Source organism: Diabrotica virgifera, chromosome 6 (assembly GCF_917563875.1).
Source record: "Diabrotica virgifera virgifera chromosome 6, PGI_DIABVI_V3a".
In the NCBI taxonomy this organism is placed as follows: domain Eukaryota; kingdom Metazoa; phylum Arthropoda; class Insecta; order Coleoptera; family Chrysomelidae; genus Diabrotica; species Diabrotica virgifera.
Window position 1 is genome coordinate 55,050,782 of NC_065448.1, and position 20,820 is coordinate 55,071,601.

The window sequence follows — 20,820 nt, forward strand, 5'->3', positions numbered from 1 at the left end:
ACAGGATAAACGTTTAAAATTTTATAAAAATCGGCCAAGCCGTTTCGGAGTAGTATGGTAACTAACACTGTTACATGAGAATTTGATGTATATAGAAGTAACTAACTGCGAATTAAATAATAAAAGTGGATAACTTTGAACCTAATTAACCTAGGCAAAAAGTTTTTTTTCTAAAAATTCGTATAAAAATACCAGCTTTTGAAATCCTAAAGTAGATTTACTCTATAGTCAATATTAACAAAGTTATTCAAATTGTTTAGAAGCCAATAATGACTCTATTTTACTAAACTTTTTTCGGAGTAATAAAAACGACTTTTTAATGATTTTTTTCAATACTTTAAAAATATAACTATTATTCTTGCATGTGGTTTGCACAGAATTGCTATGTCATTCTTATTTTCTGAACAATAATATTGCGAAAAACAAATTGAATAAAATGTAAACTAATTGACGAATCGTCTTAAAAATTTTTGTGCATTATATGGAATGTTTTACTTAACTTTTCGTGCATTATGAAAGTCTTAAGGCCATTTTCGCAAAAGTTATAGCACATTTTTCATTTTTGAAATTTTAGTCTTATTTTGCACTTTCCGAAACAAAAAAGGATTGGACCAAAATTCAAAAAGTGCCATTTTAAATCTTGGCTTATCTACAAAAAGAAGAATATTATAAATAAGATATTTAATTACCCTGTTTTTACCTGTAGCGATTTAAACGAAAAAACTGCCATTTTTGACCCTTATTTGATAATAACTAATTTTCTCGTCCGAACTGTGACGGGCATTTTTGTATTTATAATGTATTAGCAAGATAGTACCCAAAAAATCCAGTTACAACCTGGCTGCTCAAGTGTCCTGACAAAACCCTTATTTCTCTGGACTATAATGGATACGTACCTTCAGATAACAATATTAACTGATTTTGTTCGATTGTTGTCGTTGTCTAGGTAGTTTTTTTTACTTCTGGACAAGATAGAGATTCAAGAACGTACAAAAATGTATTTAAAAATGTCACTACTATATTATTCGTACAGAGCACACACACTTTACAGTTCGTTGATGTCAGCTTATTGAAACATCACAAATATCACATGATACAAGGTGTCAAAAAACAGTACCAGCACCAGAACTCATATATTTTGACTTTGTGGTCTTCATTTCTGATCCTACTTTCATGCGCGAATAAGGTAACGTCATCAGCGAACATCAAGTTTTTCAATTTTTCTTCCGTTTTGTCTATTCCCAGGTTGTCCCATTATAATTCTCTAAAAACATCTTCAAATGTGAGAGTGAATAGTTTATTTAGGAGATAAAAAAATAAAAACATTATCTTGTAAAATATATATTTAAAATCATTAAAAAAAGTAATATCACAACAAAACGTTTTCGAAATCAATATTCCATCATCAGTGTTATCACTTAAAATAAGTATAACTCTAAAAGTAAAGCAAACGTGAGGTTAAATTTTGACTAAGGCAAAAAAGGTAATAGATAGTTATACTTACAGGTTTACATGCTTTAAGCGACCAAAATATACGGGTAAATAATCTTGAGTTGTTTTAAAAAGTTAAGGTCACATTATATATTGTCAGATTTTTAAAGGATGTTAAAAATATTTCCAGATTAACCACTGGCATTTTTATCTGGAAATATTTTTAACATCCTTTAAAAATCTGACAATATAATGTACCCTTAACTTTTTAAATCAACTCAAGGGTATTTACCCGTATATTTTGGTGGCTTAAAGCATATAAACCTGTAAGTATAACCATCTATTAACTTTTTTACCTTAGTCAAAATTTAACCTCACGTTTGCTTTACTTATAGAGTTATAATTATTTTAGGTGATAACACTGATGATGAAATATTGATTGCGAAACCGTTTGGTTGTGATTCAAAATTTAGCCCTGTCCATTGTCGGATATTTCTGAGCCACGATAGTCTTTTCCTTCCTAGTCCTCTCTTTCCCTCGATCTTTCCTTTCACTATAAGTTGAGCATATTGGTACCTACTTATTGCTTCTCAGTATGTGGCCTATAGTAATGATGTTTATCTAGCTTTCACTGTGTTGAAAAGTTTTATTTCCTTGCCTATTCTATGCAGCACTTCTTCGTTTGTGGTATGCGATGTCCATGAAATTTTGAGGATTCTCCGGTAAATCCACATTTCAAAGGACTCCAATTTATTTACAGTTGATGTTTTAAAGATCCACGTCTTAACTGCATGGAGAAGAGTTGATCAGACGTAGCATTTTGATAAACGTTGTCGAATTTCGAATTTTATCGAGAATCACAAAGCAGTTTTTTGATTTTCTCGAAAGATTTTCTGGCCTGTTCTATTCTCCATCTTATTTCTAGATCAGGATTTAGGCTGCTATGGATCCATCATCTCAGGCACTTAAATCTATTGACTTGTTCTAAAATGTGTTTCACATTTGTCACATTCACAGTCATTTGTTTCGAGCTTGTGTCATATGTCGTATAATCCGTGTATATTAATATTATACACAGATTATATTCTTTTTCTCATGATCACCTTTCAGTGCGTCACAGTTTTTCGATTTCTTTTTAACACATTAAATTGTATATGACAGAAAAAAAGGCACGTCGGTGATTACTTTGGTAATTATTCTAGTTCGGTGATTATTCTAGTTGTCAATAGATGGCGCCATAATGAAAAAATATTTTTTTTAATTAGATAATAATATTACAAATATAATCTGTATAAATTATAAGACTATACAAATCAAAGAAAATACCATTTTATAAATGCAAGAAACACATTTGATTTGTTTTTATTCCAAATTGAAAATAAAATGTGACAACTGTCAGATTTAACTAAAATGTCATGTTAGAATAAATGTCATAAATGTGTATTATCACGGACTTACCCTTTTTCCTATCATTTGTTATGCACTGAAAAATGCTCATAAAAAGGACAATACAACATATGACAGAGGCTCGAAACAAATGACAATCGATGAAAAGCCCCATTGTGTAAGGTTGAGCAAACGTGTAAACCACGTTTTGGTTTTTTCGGATTGACATCACTTTGGTTTTTTCGCGTCACATCATGGCTCAATAACTTTCGCGATTGGACAGGAATATACAGTGCCGAATAACTATTTCGATTATCTGAAGACCATAGACTCGTAGACAACTCGATAATTTTACCTAATTGCCAACTAATGATAAATATAAAAATATTTGTAACATATTTGACCGTTGAAAATAGTTATTTATGAAACAGTTCGTGAAGTATGCTTTTTGCGAACGCACGCGATTTTTAGAGCACGAGCGACAACGCACAGTTTCGCACAGTTTCATACAATATTTTATCTACGATAAACAAATAAAAAAACTCTTCGTCACTGGAATTCATTTCTATTCTACAATTTTTAGAACTTTGACATTTAAAAATCCTAACTACTTTCATACCACAAAACTGTCAAAAACTTTTGTTGTAAGTCATTGCTCATATTGTCATCACCATGACAACGCAAAAGTTAAGAATATTCGATTATATGAAAGTGTGCCAAAAAACCCATTGAAAGTGTGCGAAAAAGTAAATCCCATTTAAAATAGGGGAGAGTTGGACAAAACCGGGTAGGTTGATAAAACCGGGTACCCCATAATTCTTATAACTGTCTGCTGCTATCTATTAGACAATGTTAAAATTAGTGTCCCTTTACCACCAACAGTCGTGTGTATTCATTTTTTTCCTCATTTGAGTAATCTGTGCCGGAGCAGTAAGACCTCACCTGTTTTTTGATGCAGAAAACTCGATTTTTAAGGTAAGTTTATAGCTGTTTTCTCCTCTAATGAATAACTAATGGCCATTTCAAAATTTAATACATGTAACCTAGTATATTACCTTTTATTTAACCAAAAATTTTGAATATTATATCATAATTTAAAAATTTAAATAACATTTAATGTTTTGTTTCCGAGTTTGACAAACCCGGGTAGTCCGAAAATCGACAAAACCGGGTACCTGATTTTATCAGACCTCTTGTTACTTCCAGTTTCTGCAGTGGTTTTTTGCTTCTAGTTAACTACAACGTGTGGCTTCTTCTGTTGAAGAAGCTAGTAAGAAAGCTAGTAGGAAAAATTTAAGAAAATCTCCAGTCGTAAAAAAATGAAAATTAAATGAATTGGACAAAAAAAAAGAAAAAACGTGGTAAAAAGGGCTGCACCAAAAACAAAATTTTGGAGAGTTTGGAGGAAGACGATAATAATGACGATGCGTGTCTATATTACAATTAACTATTTTCAAATTATAATACGAGAGAAGGCTGGATAAAATGTGTGTCTTGCACCAAATGGGCTTATGACGCCTATAGTGCCTATGATGATGTAAATTAAGTTTTTATTTGTGACTTCTGTTCATATATTTTCGATGTTTGTTCACATACTTTTAATAAATATTTTATTTTCTGTCCATTAGTATTTTTACATGGTAATTAAGTTACTACCCGGTTTTATCATACCGGTTGGACAAAACCGGGTATTTTGCAATATTTTCATAAAAACAAAAACAATTAAAAATCTAAGAATATTTCTAAAAATTGGCATTGGCTTATCAACCTTAAGTCATTTGAGAATATTCCAATCTGCAGGGCTCCCGTAAGAATTACTGGCGCCTGTGTGTAAAAAAGGATTTTGGCGCCTGTGTGCAAAAAAGGATTTTGGCGCCCCTTGTCATTTTATAGGCATAGGTATTTTGATAATGTTTTTTTATTTATTTTTTTGGGGTCCGGACAAATAATCCCCGGACCAATAATCCCGGACAAAAAATCCCCACAAATTATCCCTGGACAAAAAATCCCCGGACAAATAATCCCCGGACAAAAAATTCCCCCAAAAAATCCCGGACAAATATTCCCCACAATTTGTTTTTGACAAAATATCCCCAAAAAGAAATCCCGGACAAAAAATCCCCACGAATTATTTGTTGCCGGATAATTCTCTAAAAGTTTTCCCGAAATTTTACCAAATTTCGAATTCCAATTCCATGCCAAAGTCTTCAAATTTCAATTTTCTTTCAATTGTTCCGTACACCCAGCTCGACCAAAATGGCCGAGTTGGGCGTACAGAAGAAACTAACTGCGGTAACGCAAATGCACGTACAAAGTAACTTCTTTGTACAAGTCAGAATAGTGGGAAAAATATCAAACGGTTTCTGCGTGTAAATTCTGGACTGAGACAGGGAGATACGTTGTCAGCATTGTTGTTTAATCTGGCCTTAGAATATGTCATGCAAAAAATTTCAAACCAGACATAGTTACTCGGGGAGAGGCCAGATGGGAGAAGGTCTGTAGAACGGCCTAGAAAAAGGTGGAAAGATGCAGTCAGAGGAGATTTGGAGAAAATTGGAGTGAGGCAATGGGAAATAGTGGCACAGGACCGACAAACATGGAAGGCAATAATAAACACGGCAAAGACTCCCGAAAAGTTATAACGACATTAATGATGATGATGACTAAATATTTTTGACGCTAAATGTACAAAAAGGAACAGGTTTTTTGGATTACAATCAAGATTATCGTTGTCAAGACCAGCAGTTATCATCACGAATACGCAATGTACTGGACATACTTATGCAAAACAAGTGACCAAAAGATTTAAGTCAATAATTACAACATGATTCCCACAGCCTTAGCTCATTCCCCATATCATTCTCTCCCACGATTTTTGAAAAAACTCACACTTTTTTGCCACGTAAAATTTGAAGTTTTCGACATGGAATTGGAACTCTAAATTTGGTACTTAATCGAAATTACAATTATTCATGCAATTCAATTATTAATTGCTAATCATTATTTTCGTACCGAAAAGCGGTTTCATGGCGATTGCATTCACGGGAAAACTTTTAGAGAACTATTCCGCAGCAAATATTTCTTGGGGATATTTTGTTCGGGATTTTTTGTGGGGATATTTTGTCCAAAAATATTTGTAGGGATTATTTGTCCAGGATTTTTTGTAGGGAGTTTTTGTCCGGGGATTTTTTTGTCTGGGGATTTTTTGTCCAGGGATAATTTTTGGGGATTTTTTTTCGGGATTATTTGTCCGAGGATTATTTTTGTCCTAGCTTGAATCCACAGGGTGCCAGGCGGTGTCGGGGTTGAAAAATTATTTAAACATTTTTTTTAAACAAATTCACAAAAGAATTATTTCGAACAATTTTCTTTTAGATAACTTGAGTCATTCTGAGTAAAAAAGGTCCCTTGTCATTTTTCTCTAAAATGGATTGTTGTCGAGTTCTACGCGATTTAAGATTTGAAAAATGCGAAAATGGCCATATAACTCGACAACAATCAATTCTAGAGAAAAATCACAAGATACCTTTTGTGTTCAAAATGACCCAAATTATCTAAAAATTATTGTTCGAAGTATAAAAATTATTTTTGTGAATTTGTTTAAAAAAAATTGTTTAATCAATTTTTCGACCAAAGTACCGCCTGGAACCCTGTGGATTTGTTATAGGACCTTTTTTGAGATAGTTTTTGCAAAGAAATCTAATCGAAATAATTTTGCTAACGTGGGCAACGATACAGCCTGGACTAGAGCGCTAATTGGTAATAATTAAAAACAACAGATTTGTACTAAAATAATGACAAAAACTTCTTCAGAATGTTTTAGGAGGGGTTTTAAACTTTGATTTGGTCGCTTTTTGACTTTCATAATAATAATTTTTAATCGAGTTATTAGCCTTGAAAATGGTAATTTTCGCATTTTTTAAATTTTAAATTGCATATAACTCGACAATAATCAATTTGAGTGAAAAATGATGAGACCTTTTTTGCTCAGAATGACCCAACTAAAAAAATTTGTTCGAAATGAAAAAATTATTTTGTGAATTTGTTTTCAAAAAAAAGTTTTACCAATTTTTCGTCCACGGCACCGCTTTACACCCTGTGAATTTGTTATAAGGACATCTTTTTGAGTTAGTTTGTGCAAAAAAATCAAATCGGAATAATTTCGCAAAGGGGGCGAAATACAGTCCGGTCTAATTAGTTATTTGATAGGTATGCGATTTTAAAATAATATTGTCGATTCATCATTTGAGCGCCGCAGAATCGTTCGCTTATCGATGAGATAGAATTACCACCCACACACTATTGCTCAACCAATGTGTTTGGAATTTTTCCACGAAATCAGCACATAGTTAGGTATTTCTTATCTACAGTTGAGTGTTTGTTATTTTTATAGCGGGATTTTTTATTTTATGTTTATAGAAAGACTAAAAATGTCATCCAAGATCCAAATAAAATAAAACTGAACTATTTAATTTCTCAACTTTTATTTAAAAATTAATTTTTGCTTTTTTATTTTTTTTTTGTAAATATTTTTGCACTTTTTGACCCTCGGTTGTGGCGCCCCTAAAGGACGGCGCCCGTGTGCATTGCACACTTTGCACATATGGTAGCGGGGGCCCTGCCAATCTGCAGCAAACATTTGCTACTCTCACATAGCAAAAGATACAGACGGTTTTTGGAGTGGTACTCGGTTTTGTCCAACTCTCCCCTACATTGTTACTTCACGCACACTTTAAACCCTTCACGCACTGCTAGATATCTATAATGACAATTTTCACAGACTAAAAACTTATACATAATATGACATAGAGTAGATAAATATTATTATGAAACGACACTACACTTATTTTTTTCTTATCCACTGTTATTAATTGAACTGTTCCTGCATGTCCCCCTATCATCATCACCTACAACGAACTACGTATCAACATTTTTGATTAATCCAATTCCTATCCAACGCTTATCTCCCCTGTTATATATAACCACAAGTAGTGATACGAATGAGAAAATTTAACATTACCATTCATTCAACAAGTGTGTTTTGTAGTGAATGAACGTATGAACTTGGTTGTCGTTGTCAACATTCGAGGCCAGAAATATTAACACTTTTTGACTAAATAATAAGTAAGGTACGTTGGGTTTTTGTGTTATTTGTTTAAACCTTGTTATCCAACGAAACAAATATTAATGTGGTGTATGTGTTTATTGAACAAATGATTGTTGATCTGAAAGACCGGTAAGAATCTGTAGGTATATTAGTATATTAAGATTGATTTGACAAATAATTAATTAAATTAGCAATAAAATAATGTAAACAAAATAGTTTTTGTTTAATTCTACGGCTATAAATACGTGCACTATGTTAAAGCTATTTTATAATATTAATTTTTATCAAAAATTTTTGAATCTTCTTCTCTCTTTCGAGAAACTATTGGCACATAATACATAATTTTGATTAAAAACATTGTGTTTGATCATTGTTTGATACAAAATATTTTTCAAAAACATCTAAGCCACAATATATTTGTTATTGGTCGATGTTTTCATTTGTTCTTGATCGATGTTTTTTTGCAATATTATTGCAGTAACGTATAATTTCATCTTTTATTGTTATTCAAGTACTTGGTCCAGTTTTCTTCTACATATATGTAGAAGTAGTCACTAGTAGTCAGTATAAAATATGGATCATTTCCTGATCGATATGTTGTATGTTCAACAAAACAGATGGAATTAGAAAACCGTTATGTCACATAGATTAAAAAATATAACAATTATCAATACTCTTATAATAAACAAATATTACAGACTCTTTTAAAAACGGTACAATAAAATCTTTGACGTAGGTGACAATATTTCTTATACCTATCGTTTCATTTGAGAATATAAACATTTCTTCCTCACAATAATATTATTAAAACGTATATTTTCAATATTCTTAATTACAAATAAATATTTACTATAATTATCTAGAAATACATGAATATTTGCAGTAAAATTAATTTCTAGCGACGCGCGACGCGACGTATTATTTCATTGTTTTGGTTAAGTATATCGTTACTTAGAGTTCCTAGATAGTTCCAATTTGTATTTTTTTAGTTATATTAAGTTACACATAATAAAGCGATTATTAGCATTTGTACTAATAACCATGTCATCGTCATCATTACTGGCTCTACAACCTTTTTGGGTTTTGGCCTGTTCCAATATTCTTCTTCATTCTGATAGGTTTCATTCTTTCGTGTTTATTCTGATTGGCTGTTATATAATTTCCTATTTGTTCTTTGTATTTCAGAATCGGCCTTCCATCCTATTCTTGTTCGTAGCGGCATGTGTTTGCTTATTTTGTTTGGTATTTCGTGTTCTTCCATTCTTTTCACATATCCCATCCAACACAGCAGTCCTATTTTAATGAATGTTATAATATCTGGATCTTGGTGGTATATTTTGTATGTTCAAAGTTGTATATTATTCATCAAATTCTATTTTCTTTGATGTATTTCTGTATGTGTTGCAAGATTTTTCTTTCAAAGGTTGCTCATAGTCTTTTCTCACATTTAGAGAGTGTCCAGGTTTCTAAACCATATCTGAGTACAGGTCTAATCAAGGTATTTTTATCTTCGGCATTTTGTTTTTCTTGTATTTTTGTGCTCGTTCTATTTGATTGAATGTCTCTATCATTTTTCTTATTAACCTTGAGATTATGTTAACATCATCTGCAAATGCAAATATTTGCACACCTTTATTCATTATTGTTCCTTAAGTATTGACTGTCGTGTCTCTTATTATTTTTTGTCTAACAAGATGCATGTTAGAACGTCTCCCTGACGTAGTCCCTTTTTCATCTTCTTTTAAACATTTGATAGCTTTAAGTTCCACTTTACTTACATTGGCTTTCGATTTTATGCATTTTTGTAGTTGCCTTTTTAACAGTACTCCATATTCTTCTTTTTCTTATTAGTACTGGATCCGAACTCTACACTCAACTTGACTTTTTCAAGAATTTATTTTGTTAACTAACTTATCTGGTATTCTTCGTTCCTCATTAAACTAAACATCTTTTTTCTATGTGCCTAGTCGTAAGCTGCATTGTAACTATAAATATACGTTGAGTGTTCTGCTAGTATTTCCCCCTTTTTCTTTCTGCATATCGTCAATATAGTCGATAATATAGTGGAGAATATTTGAGACACTTAGAGCAACAGTGGCCTAACCTACTACTCACAATTTTACCAAAACGCTTTTATTACATTAAAGTTATCCTTTTTTTAAGTATTTTCAGATGGAAAGTTGCTCAAGCATTGCGTAAGGGATAACTTTAATGTAATAAAAGCGTTTTGGTAAAATTATGGATTGTGGCTTAGGCCACTCTTACTCTGAGCGCCACATTTTATCCACTGCGTAATTCATATGTGGTAGAGCACTCGAAGATATTTCCTTTCTTCTGTATGAAGCAGAATATAAATATGCTAATATTCAATCACTAGGTCATCATCATCAATGGCGTTTTAATTCTTCGTGAGTCTTTCTATAGACAGACCTTCTCCCATCTGGCCTTTCCCAAAAATAAATTGTTTATAAGGCGATTGTCGTTACTACGTATCATATATCATGCCCATCTTCTGAGTGTATTGGTCTTTATATATCGGACTCTATTTTCCTTTCCGAATAACTCTTATTGTATCTGCGTCTCCATTCGTTTGTCACGCTGTCTTTGCAAGGGCCATATATCATTCGAAGAATTTTACGTTCCCACACCATCAATTTATTTACTTCCCTTTTTGTTAGCGTCCATGTTTCGCTTCCATACGCGACTGCTGGTCGTATTATGGTCTTATATATCTGGATTTTTGCACCCTGCGAGAGAAATCTTGACTTCATTAAATGTTACATTGAAAGAAAGATCTGTTTTCTACCATTATATTTCCTATGTACATATTAAGGTATATTGTATAAGGTATTATACCTATCGGTTATCGAAAAGCACTCCTATAATATGATATGCTTTATGCGTGGAATAGATATAACACGGCAGATAATCATTCGTGTGGTTTAATCACTCTATGGTAGTCACAGACAGCAGTAGTTTTAGTCATTCTCTAGGCATTTTTTTAGTGCGCCTTATATTTCCCTGGCCCCAGTTGTATAATATAGATAAAATATAGTCGATTTGCTAAACTTAGACACATCTTACTAGTGATTTTAGTAGGTATTTTTTTTTTGTTTTTTGCCAGTTTTGCCGAAATTGGCCAAATTACTAACTATTTAGTAATTACTAACTATTTAGTAATTACTTTTTTGCCAATTTTGCCAGATTGGCAAAATACTTACTAAAATCACTAGCCAGTTGTGTCTGAGTTTAGCGAACCGACTATAATAGCTCAAATATGTTGTCTATTTAATATTTTCATGATTTTTTATTTTGTTATGAGTTTTTATATATATCTTCTGTAAATATACAATAATAAATCCTTTTTTTGTTTATTTATATTTGAATCTTTTTTGGTTTCAAATTGTCTTTTTCACTTTTAGTACGTTTAGATTATGTTGATTCCAGTATCTGTAGAGTGCGGTTTCTGTTTTTCATTCAATTAATTGTAGGTAAACCTTTGTTTATCTCAAGGTTTTTGTTAATATTCTGTTACGTTCTTCATGGTATTATTAATTATTTATGAGCTGGTTTTTAATATACATTTCGATTTCTATGAAGTTATTTAATGTTTAAATTTTTATTTATAACACAATAAAATTAATTTTTCTGTGATATCAATAATTAGCATTAAATTCAATTAATTTTAAGTATATTGATTTTTGTATGAAATAGCAATTTTTCAAATGAAAAATATAAAAATATTTTATTTAAAATTTATGTATAGTAAACAAACCTATATTTATGTTTTCTGCTGAAATTTCATCATGGTTTTTAAATTATTAACCATTTAGTGCGAAAAATGAACAAATGGAAATATTCCACTTGATAATGGATAAGGGTGGATGGTGCTGTATTGTGGTTATCATAAAGAAGAAATGTTTGTAATTTTAATGTAATAACACGGATTATTAAAGTTTTTGTTTATAGTCTGTTTATAAACAGCTATACCAAACATATTTTTATTCTTAGAACAAAATTCGTAAGTTTATTTTACAAAATTTAAATTAATAAATACACAAAAGGGGAAATCCACCATAAATGTTAACTTGTTATTCCGCTTAGTATGCGATTACATTATCATAAATATAATATTATTTAAAACAATCAGCTTAAATTCTGCTTAATAAAATTTATACATTATTTATATATTTAATAATAATAATAATAGAGTTTATTTGTAGCAATTAGTACATAATAATAAATCCAAGTTCTCACTGAAGTTGTTAGTCACATGGACTATAACTTGTGGGTGAGGGTTAAATTTTGATTATAAAACAACATTAATTTATCTTAAAGTTTACAAAAAGGTAATAAATAGTCTGTTTTGCTCATCTGTCTTCAAATTTGGGCTCCTCTTCTCACTAATTCAGTTAACGTTAAATTTTGTTTATCGGACCTACGAAAATCTCTAATAAAATTCAACAAATGATTGCGAATAACTTCAGATGGGATTCTTCTGGCGGGACTTCGTTTTATATGAGAATTATCATGACTTTTAAGGTGTTTTATTCATTTTTACAGTAATTTTCTCAATTTAAACATTTAAAAGTGACATTTGATATAAATCATTTTTGACATTTTAGATGAACAAATACTTTTTTAAATCTCAATAAGAACGCAAAGCCTTAAATATTTTTGATTTTGACAATCTCTCAAAACTTGTTTAAAATGTAATTAGAGAGTGTCACAAAAAGATGAGTCATAAATTACACTACGATTTTTAGGGTTGAAAATAAGTGTATCCCCATATAAGCATTTTCTTTATACAATTCCTGCTCTCACTTGTACGTCAATTGTTGAGCATGTCCTATGTGCGCTTACCACCCTTATTTTATAGTAATTTTCTTTGCGCCTTATCATCCTTTCCATCTACTTTTTTTAGTAGTTCCTCCAAAACTGATACCGCATGCAACTGTAGACTGTACAATTGCTAAATATATCTTCGGTCTGTATGAACTACCCCCTGTATATAGGCGCCCATACCCTTGGGCAGGGGGGGCGTGCCCCCCCTAACTTTTCGGGTGCTTTAAACTATATATTGTTATCCATAGTGTACAAAATGTAATGTGCAAAATCTTCACGTCTACCCCCCCTGAAAATTTTTATATGGGCGCCCATGCCCCAGTATTTGGCATTACCTTTGATAAAGCGTTGGTCTTCTGCTCAGCTCTCTCCATTTTCCCGGCCCATTTTGATTTCCCGTGAATCGGGAGGCTGTAATTTGGATTTCTCGGGAATACCCGGGAATCAGAAAATTTAAAAATAAAAAGAAGAAATTGATTTTTTTTTAATTTTTCAATGCAGTTAGCATAAAAACATAAATTTGATTAGATATTAAAAAATCAAAAAAAAAAGTTCAAAATTTTGGAGGGAATAATAGAAAAATTATAAATTTGTTTTGAATCTGAATTTTCGTTGTTTTTATTGAAATTTATGTTTAAAAAAAAACATTGTTCAGTATTTGCTCTTTCAGGTCCTTTTCTTGTACAGAAATTTGCTTTGAATAGTTGAAAACGCGCTTTCTGTTGATGTAGGTGTGATGCTTTTTAGTGCAGTGAGTAATTTTTTTAAATGTCTGGTCAGCTGATTTGCACCAATACCAATATAATAACGTATTAAATTTCCTATTCAGTAATTCTTCATAAAACTAATTTTAATTAAAAATAAATATTTTTGTTATAATTCTGGATGCTTCAAAATGAATCAGATCGGTCGCATAAACAAGAGAATATTTATGCTGACCGATATGACATAATGATACATTCTGATTCAACGCCAAAATTGTAAGATTTAAAATGTAATTGAAAAAGAAATATTTTAAATGGAATAATTTAAAATGATAGACAGAGATAATTGTGTCAGAATCATTTAATCATTGTGAGTTAGTCATATCTCTGCTCATAATTTAAAAGAAAATATTTTAAAAAATCTCGGGAAATATGTAAGAATTCCCGGGAATCGAGATTTAAATTTTTAACTGATTTCCCGGGAAATTTGTCCCGGGAGTATCCCGGGAATGGAGCTCTAAGCTCTCTCTATATGATTTGTGAAATTAAATCGGTCATCGAGTTAAAGCCCCAGATACTTTCGCTCCTTTTTCGGTACAATTTGCACCCCTCTTAGGTTGAATTTCATAAAGTCCCTCTTCCTTTAGGTTGACCATTTCTATCTTCTTCGTCATATGGACACTTTGTCAGAGCCTTGTTTCCCTTTTCTATGGTCCCTCAATTTGTATAATCTACCATTATGATTACTAGATCATCTACAAAAGCGACTGTTTTCACCCCTTCCCCAACCTTCTAATGAGCTCCAGTACCCCATTGTACATGTACATGATGTTCCACAGTATTGCACCCAACATCGATCTCCGAGGAATACCCGACTTGTGTCCAACCATTTTTTACTGGTTACTCTTATTTCTCTGTTTGCTAGCTAGATAGTTACACATTATGTTTTTTAGATATCTAGGTATATCCATGTCTTTTATCATTTCGATTATCGTGGCCCAATTTGGTGTATTAAAGGCATTTTTAATTTTAAGCATTGCTATAACTACTCATTATCGTTTGTTGTTTTTGACTTGTTCTGCGTTCTGCTACCCATTTTATTGCATCAACTGCTGATTTTCCTTTTTGGAATCCAGACTATTGCTTCCATATTTGTTTACCCTCATTCAACGCCTTTTGTAATCTGTTTTTTATGAGTCTTTCGTATGTTCTTACCAGGGTATACAGCAAACAAATTGTTCAAACAAAGTCTAAACGAATTGATTTTATTCTTTGACCTTCCCGGCTTTAATAATAGAACCAGGTTGGCTAATTTTAGTTCACCTGGAGACTTTTGTCTCTTTTAATGTATTATCTTAAACTTTCCTCGTAACTGTAAAGCATTTCTGTCTTTATTATTTATTATTATTTATTATTACATAGAAATAAGGGCTGGGATCATGGAGACCCATAAGCCCATTTACAAGATAATTGAAATAGTACCTACATTACAAAAATTAGTTTCACAAATAAACTATAGACTAATAGATTGTGCACAACACTGATCAGTTTACAAAGAGATAACTGTCTAGTTGGTTTTTGAAAACATTTATAGATGGAGAATTTATAATTTCCGTTGGGAGACTGTTCCATATACTAAAAATACGATTACACAGAAAATGTTGGCGCCTTATCGATGAAAAGGGTTCCTTCTTGACTTTCAAACTATGTCCACGTATTTTGCTGTGATCATCTAAAATAAACAAGTGTTGCAAATCTCCATATCCATACTTTAAAATTCGGAAGGTGATAATTAAGTCACCACGGAGTCGACGAGCTTCAAAAGTTGGTAACCCTGCTAAAGAAAGCCTTTGTTGGTAAGCTAGCCTTCTTCGTTTGAAAGATAGTCTGGTGGCCTTCTTTTGGATATTTTCGAGAAGAGTTCTATCGCGCACTAATTCTGGGCACCAAACCGTTCCACAGTACTCCAGTACGAGTACGGGTCGGACATAAGTTTTATACAAACGAATAGAACCCGAAAATGATATTTTTGTAAAAGTCTTACTAAGTAGGTATAACTTACTATTCGCTTTTTTAGTAACGTTTGAAATATGCTCCGACCAACTCAAATTTTCAGTAATTGTTACACCAAGGTCACTATATGATTCCACGGTATCCAGTAAATGCCCGTCTATCAAATAAGACAAACGAGGGATATTTTTTTCCAAATGTAAAACCACACACTTATCTCTATTTAGAGGTAACATCCAATCCGAACACCACTTAAAGATCGAATCTAGTCACTTTGTAAGTCTTGCCCCTTGAAGAGTGGGTCAGCAAATATTTTTGTATCGTCTGCGTAGAAAGCTTTCTTAGATTTGATATGAGATTCAAGATCACTGGCATACAACACAAATAGTAGTGGACCCAAAACAGATCCTTGTGGAACACCACTTAAAACCGGTTTTTTAGATGACAGCGACTTGCCAACTCTAACACAAAACTCCCGATTTGTTAAAAAATCATTAATCCACTCAAGAAGTTGTCCGCGAATGCCAAAATGTTCTAGTTTATACATCAATTTTCTTCTTGGTACTCGATCAAATGCTTTTGCAAAGTCTAAATATATTACATTTACAGGTCGTTTTTTATCTAATGCTGCTGTCTATTCATTAACACACCACAGTAAATTAGTCATGGTTGATCTACTTTTCACAAAGCCATGTTGTTGTAGAGGAATAATATTTTCTCGAAGTAAAAATTCTGAAAGACACTCTGTGATTATTGATTCCATAACTTAACAAATAACAGGTGTAAGGCTTATTGGTCTGAAATTATTGGGATCTAACTTATTTCCTTTTTTAAATATAGGTGTCACCGAAGCACTTTTCCAAATTGAAGGCAAGGAGTGTGCATTAAAAGATGAACGCATCATTAGTGATAGTGGAACAGAGAGGACATCTGAACATTTTTTCAAAAATAATGTAGAAATTTTATCGGGCCCTGGAGATGAGTTGTTTTTTAACTTGTCAATATGGCGCTGAATGATTTCAGGTGAAAAGTCGATATAATCAATTTTGGGAATAACTCGTGGATTACTGATTATAGGAAAGGGATTTTGAGACGGTTCAAGAGCAAAAACTTTAGAAAATGTATCTACGACTATTTTGTAGGCGTCTTCACAGATGTCTTGTTCTAGTGCTTCGTATAAAGTTTTTCAGAGTTCTTTTCTATAGTGTTGTTTATTTCAATCTTTAGAACCTTTCTATTTTCTTTGTATTCATTTTTAACTTCTTGACTTTGACATCTCTGTGCCTTCGTCTTTGTTTCTATGCATTTTTTTCTTAGAGAGTTCTTTTACCAAATTAACTTTTACTCCCTACTTATTTTAATGTATTTTGCAACTCCCCTATTGTTTCTATATCTTATTCACGTAACTCGTCTATCCTTTATTAAGCCTCCATCTCCATCCAGTCTACTCCTCCACTTATTACAGTCGAACCCGCTTATTAGAATACCGGTTAAAGGAATATGCTGGTTTAAGGAATGAAAAACGTCCCAAAACGTTTTTACTATGCACATATGATCAGTTATTAGAATATCCTTGTTATAGGAATACTTTTGCTTGACACGAAGGCTATTCCAATCAGCGGGTTCGACTGTATACCAATTTTTTAAATTATTTTTTAATTCATATGTTTATGGAATGTAAAATATACGTGTCGAAAATAAACATAGCGGTTTTTAGTTTACATTGGGGAAAAATACATAGAAAAAGAAATTATACCACTTATTCAGCGACAACTGTTGCAAAATAGTATAATGTACTTTCATGTTCTATACCGAGCTAAAAACGCAATCAAGTAAAAACGAAACATATAAAATATACACTCCGAACTTTCGGAATACATTAAAACTTCTTACTCATGTACGGTGCCACAAGTTATTAACAAACATTGAATCATTATTATGTAACGTTTACAATCTGTTGATAATAGTAGGAACACCCATATGCAGTGGTTAAAAATAACTTTTTCGTGTTTTGTAAGATAAAGACCGTAGTGGAATAGTATAAAGTGCCGGTTATGTTTTATGTAGTTGTGTCCTTTCACGTTGTTTGCCAGATTGTTGTTAACAAGTTTGTGCAATATTTTTCTACTATAACTTTATAGTCATTGTTAATTTGAATGAAACTTTCTAAAAGTCATAATGCAATTCATATTAACCTAAAAAAATGGATACATTCTTTTTTTATACATTATACAGGGTGTCCCGAAAAGATTGGTCATAAATTATACCACAGATTCTGGGGTCAAAAATAGGTTGATTGAACCTCGCTTACCTATATACAATAGCGCACACAAAAAAAGTTACAGCCCTTTCAAGTTACAAAATGAAAATCGATTTTTTTTCATATACATATATCGAAAACTCGTACGAGATTTTTTATTGAAAATGGACATGTGGCATTCTTATGGCAGCAACATCTTAAAAAAAAATGAAAGTGAAATTTGTGCACCCCATAAAAAATGTATGGGGGTTTCGTGCCTTTAACCCCCCCCCCCCCCCCGCCACACTTTTGTGTACGTTCCAATTAAATTATTATTGTGGCACCGTTAGTTAATAGTCGAGGCATTGAAGGATTAAAGTTTCGATTTTTTTGCAGTAAGACGGATTTTAATGCGGATTGGTGCGTTGGATTCGTGAGAATGTCAGGAAATTTTGTGAACTAATGTAATGAATAATAAATCTCAAATTGCATTTGTGCATAAGAAGAATGCATTTCAAAAGTGCATTTTGAAATAGGCAATTATTATAAATTTGCAACTCTGTAAATTTTCTTACTCGATGAGTTTTTGGGGTCGCTGAAAACGAATATGAGGTCGGCGAGAGTGTGCAAACTACCTGGTGCCTGCAGCGGGTGTAATAAACGTCTTCCTCTGGAGTATTATGGTAATTTGTTAAATTATTGGCCCAAACTTGTAACTCGGGGGGTTTTTGGGGTCGCTGAAAATGAATATGAGGTCGGCGAGAGTGTGCAAAGTACCTGCTGCCTGCAGCGGGTGTAATAAACCTCTTCCTCTGGAGTATTATGGTAATTTATCATATAATTAGTTGAAAATCGTTATTCGGGGGGTTTTTGGGATAATCTATTTTCTTCGATGTAACTATAGTGATCGAAAAGGGTGGTATTTTTATTATAAATAAACATGAATTGTTATTATTATAATATATTTATGGTTAAAAAAGTTCATTATACAAAATTTATCGTAATTTATCTTTAAAATTCATTTTCTTCATCATTATCATCTTCTTCTTCATTAAAGCCTTCCTCTCTCGAGTCCAATGCAATATTTGTGCAATCAGAGCCTGCACAATTTTTGCAGGCTAAATTACAAACTAACCCATGCTTCCTGCACCCGCGTGAGTTGCCGCAGTCTGACTTACAACTACAGAATATTAAATTTAAAATGTTTGGAGGACCAGATGGCTGAGTCATTCTAACTGGAATTAATACATTATTTTGTAATTCACATCCCCAATCGGTTAGGTTCATGTTAATATCCTCTCCATGCAGCCAAATTTGTGTTTGTAAATATACCCTTTTTAAATGCTGGGTAAATGCATCAACAGATGAAAGAATTTTTCCAATGACAATCTTTTTATTTTTGGCAATAGCCATTAAGTACATTCTGTATCGGTAAGTTTTAGCTAATTGGATATTACTCAGTTTAAACTGCTCAGGAATATTCGGTTTCCTGAAACTTATCGGGGCGTTGTACATAGCCATAGGAAGTTGGCAGCCGTGGTCAATAATTTCATTAAGGGGTACAACATACAGTAAACCAAATGTGCTTGAGAGTCTGGCAAAACCTCGGGAATAGAACAAACTCAAAACTCCATAATATTCAACCCAGAATACCTGCCTTAAAAATACCAGCACTTTGTAGAAGGGACAAAGTTGTCATGAGAAGACTAAGAATTGGACATTGCCGTCTTACACACAGTTACCTGATGAGCCAGGGAAATCCTCCTTGGTGTCATACCTGCAACACTCGTGTCACCGTCAAACACATACTAGTTGAGTGCCAGCTATACACGAACACCCGAAGACAACATAAACTGGATGAAGACCAAACCACCACTCTTAGTGATAATAGTAACTTTAATAATGTGATAATATTTCTCAAAGACTCTCGGTTAAACTACGCCATATAAATGTTGTTTTTTATCATTTTGCTGATATTTTAATTTCTTAATTTAAATTCTTAATTTTCTTAATTCTTGTAATTTAAACATATTGTAAACCTTACTTTTGTAACCATGTCAATGGCCTGCGTTGCTGAGACACGTTAATTTAAATAAAAAAAAATATTTTTTACACTTCTTTATAATAAATTATTATTATAACACGAAAACAAAATAAGAAAAAAAAATGTGTTCTGTTTTGCTTACAGTGTAACCGTTATATAAGTGTATACAAACGTGTGAGAGAGAAAGGCAATAAATCCTACATGAAATTAGTCAAGGATGTATCAAAAACCCCCCGAGTAAGAAAATTTACCGAGTTGCAAATTTATAATAATTGCCCATTTCAAAATGCACTTTTGAAATGCATTTTTCTTATGCACAAATGCAATTTGAGATTTCTTATTCATTACATTAGTTCACAAAATTTCCTGACATTCTCACGAATCCAACGCACCAAACTGCATTAAAATTCGTCTTACTGCGCCAAAAATCGACAGTAAGGCCTTTTTTGTACTTCAATGCCTCGACTATAAACACAATGTTTTTAAAACTTTTTGCCTCTTATTACTTTTTCGATAAGCCAGTGTTTATCGACATATTTTGAATATTTGTCGAATCCACCACATATTTGTATAGTCCAAGTAATGAAGCTTAAAATAGGATAAAACCTCGCAATTTTTACAGAATGGATCAATTTGCTTGAAAATTTGAGAATAAGTAGTGGATAGTCCAAGGATCAAAATTTATATCATGCCAAAAGGCGCTTTTACCATGAGGGTGGTTGCCACCCCATCTCGGGGGGTGGCAATTTTTATTATATTTTGACCGCAAGAGTTGGTAAAAACATTCATTATAAGCAAAAAACGTTCTATACATTTTTTTTGATAAAATTAATAGTTTTTGATTTATTCGCTATCGAAAGTGTTAGTTTTATATCGAAAAAATCAATGTTTTTAATCAGTTTTCTGCTAATAACTCAAAAAGTTTTCATTTTATCAAAACAACTTTACTTAACAAAAATGTACCTTTTGAAAAAATAAACAAAACCGTTTTTTTTTTATTTTCTTTAAGACCAATAGTATGTAATCGAGCTATACTTCATTATATGTTAACTCT

At 32.2% G+C, this 20,820-nt stretch overlaps 1 protein-coding gene across 4 annotated transcripts in view; it reads left to right on the top strand.

Annotated features, from left to right (window-relative positions):
- The window catches only part of LOC114343216 (ethanolamine kinase), a 171,569-nt gene that overhangs the window by 62,099 nt on the left and 88,650 nt on the right, over positions 1 to 20,820 (top strand). Inside the window, exon 1 of one of the 4 annotated variants that reach the window (XM_028294027.1) lies at positions 7,803 to 7,946. The exons of 2 other annotated variants lie outside the window; for them this stretch is intronic. The gene's annotated coding sequence lies outside the window, so the exon portion shown is untranslated. Of the gene's footprint in view, positions 1 to 7,802; positions 8,054 to 20,820 lie in introns of those variants that run through there. One more of the 4 variants, XM_028294032.2, reaches the window with a different exon arrangement.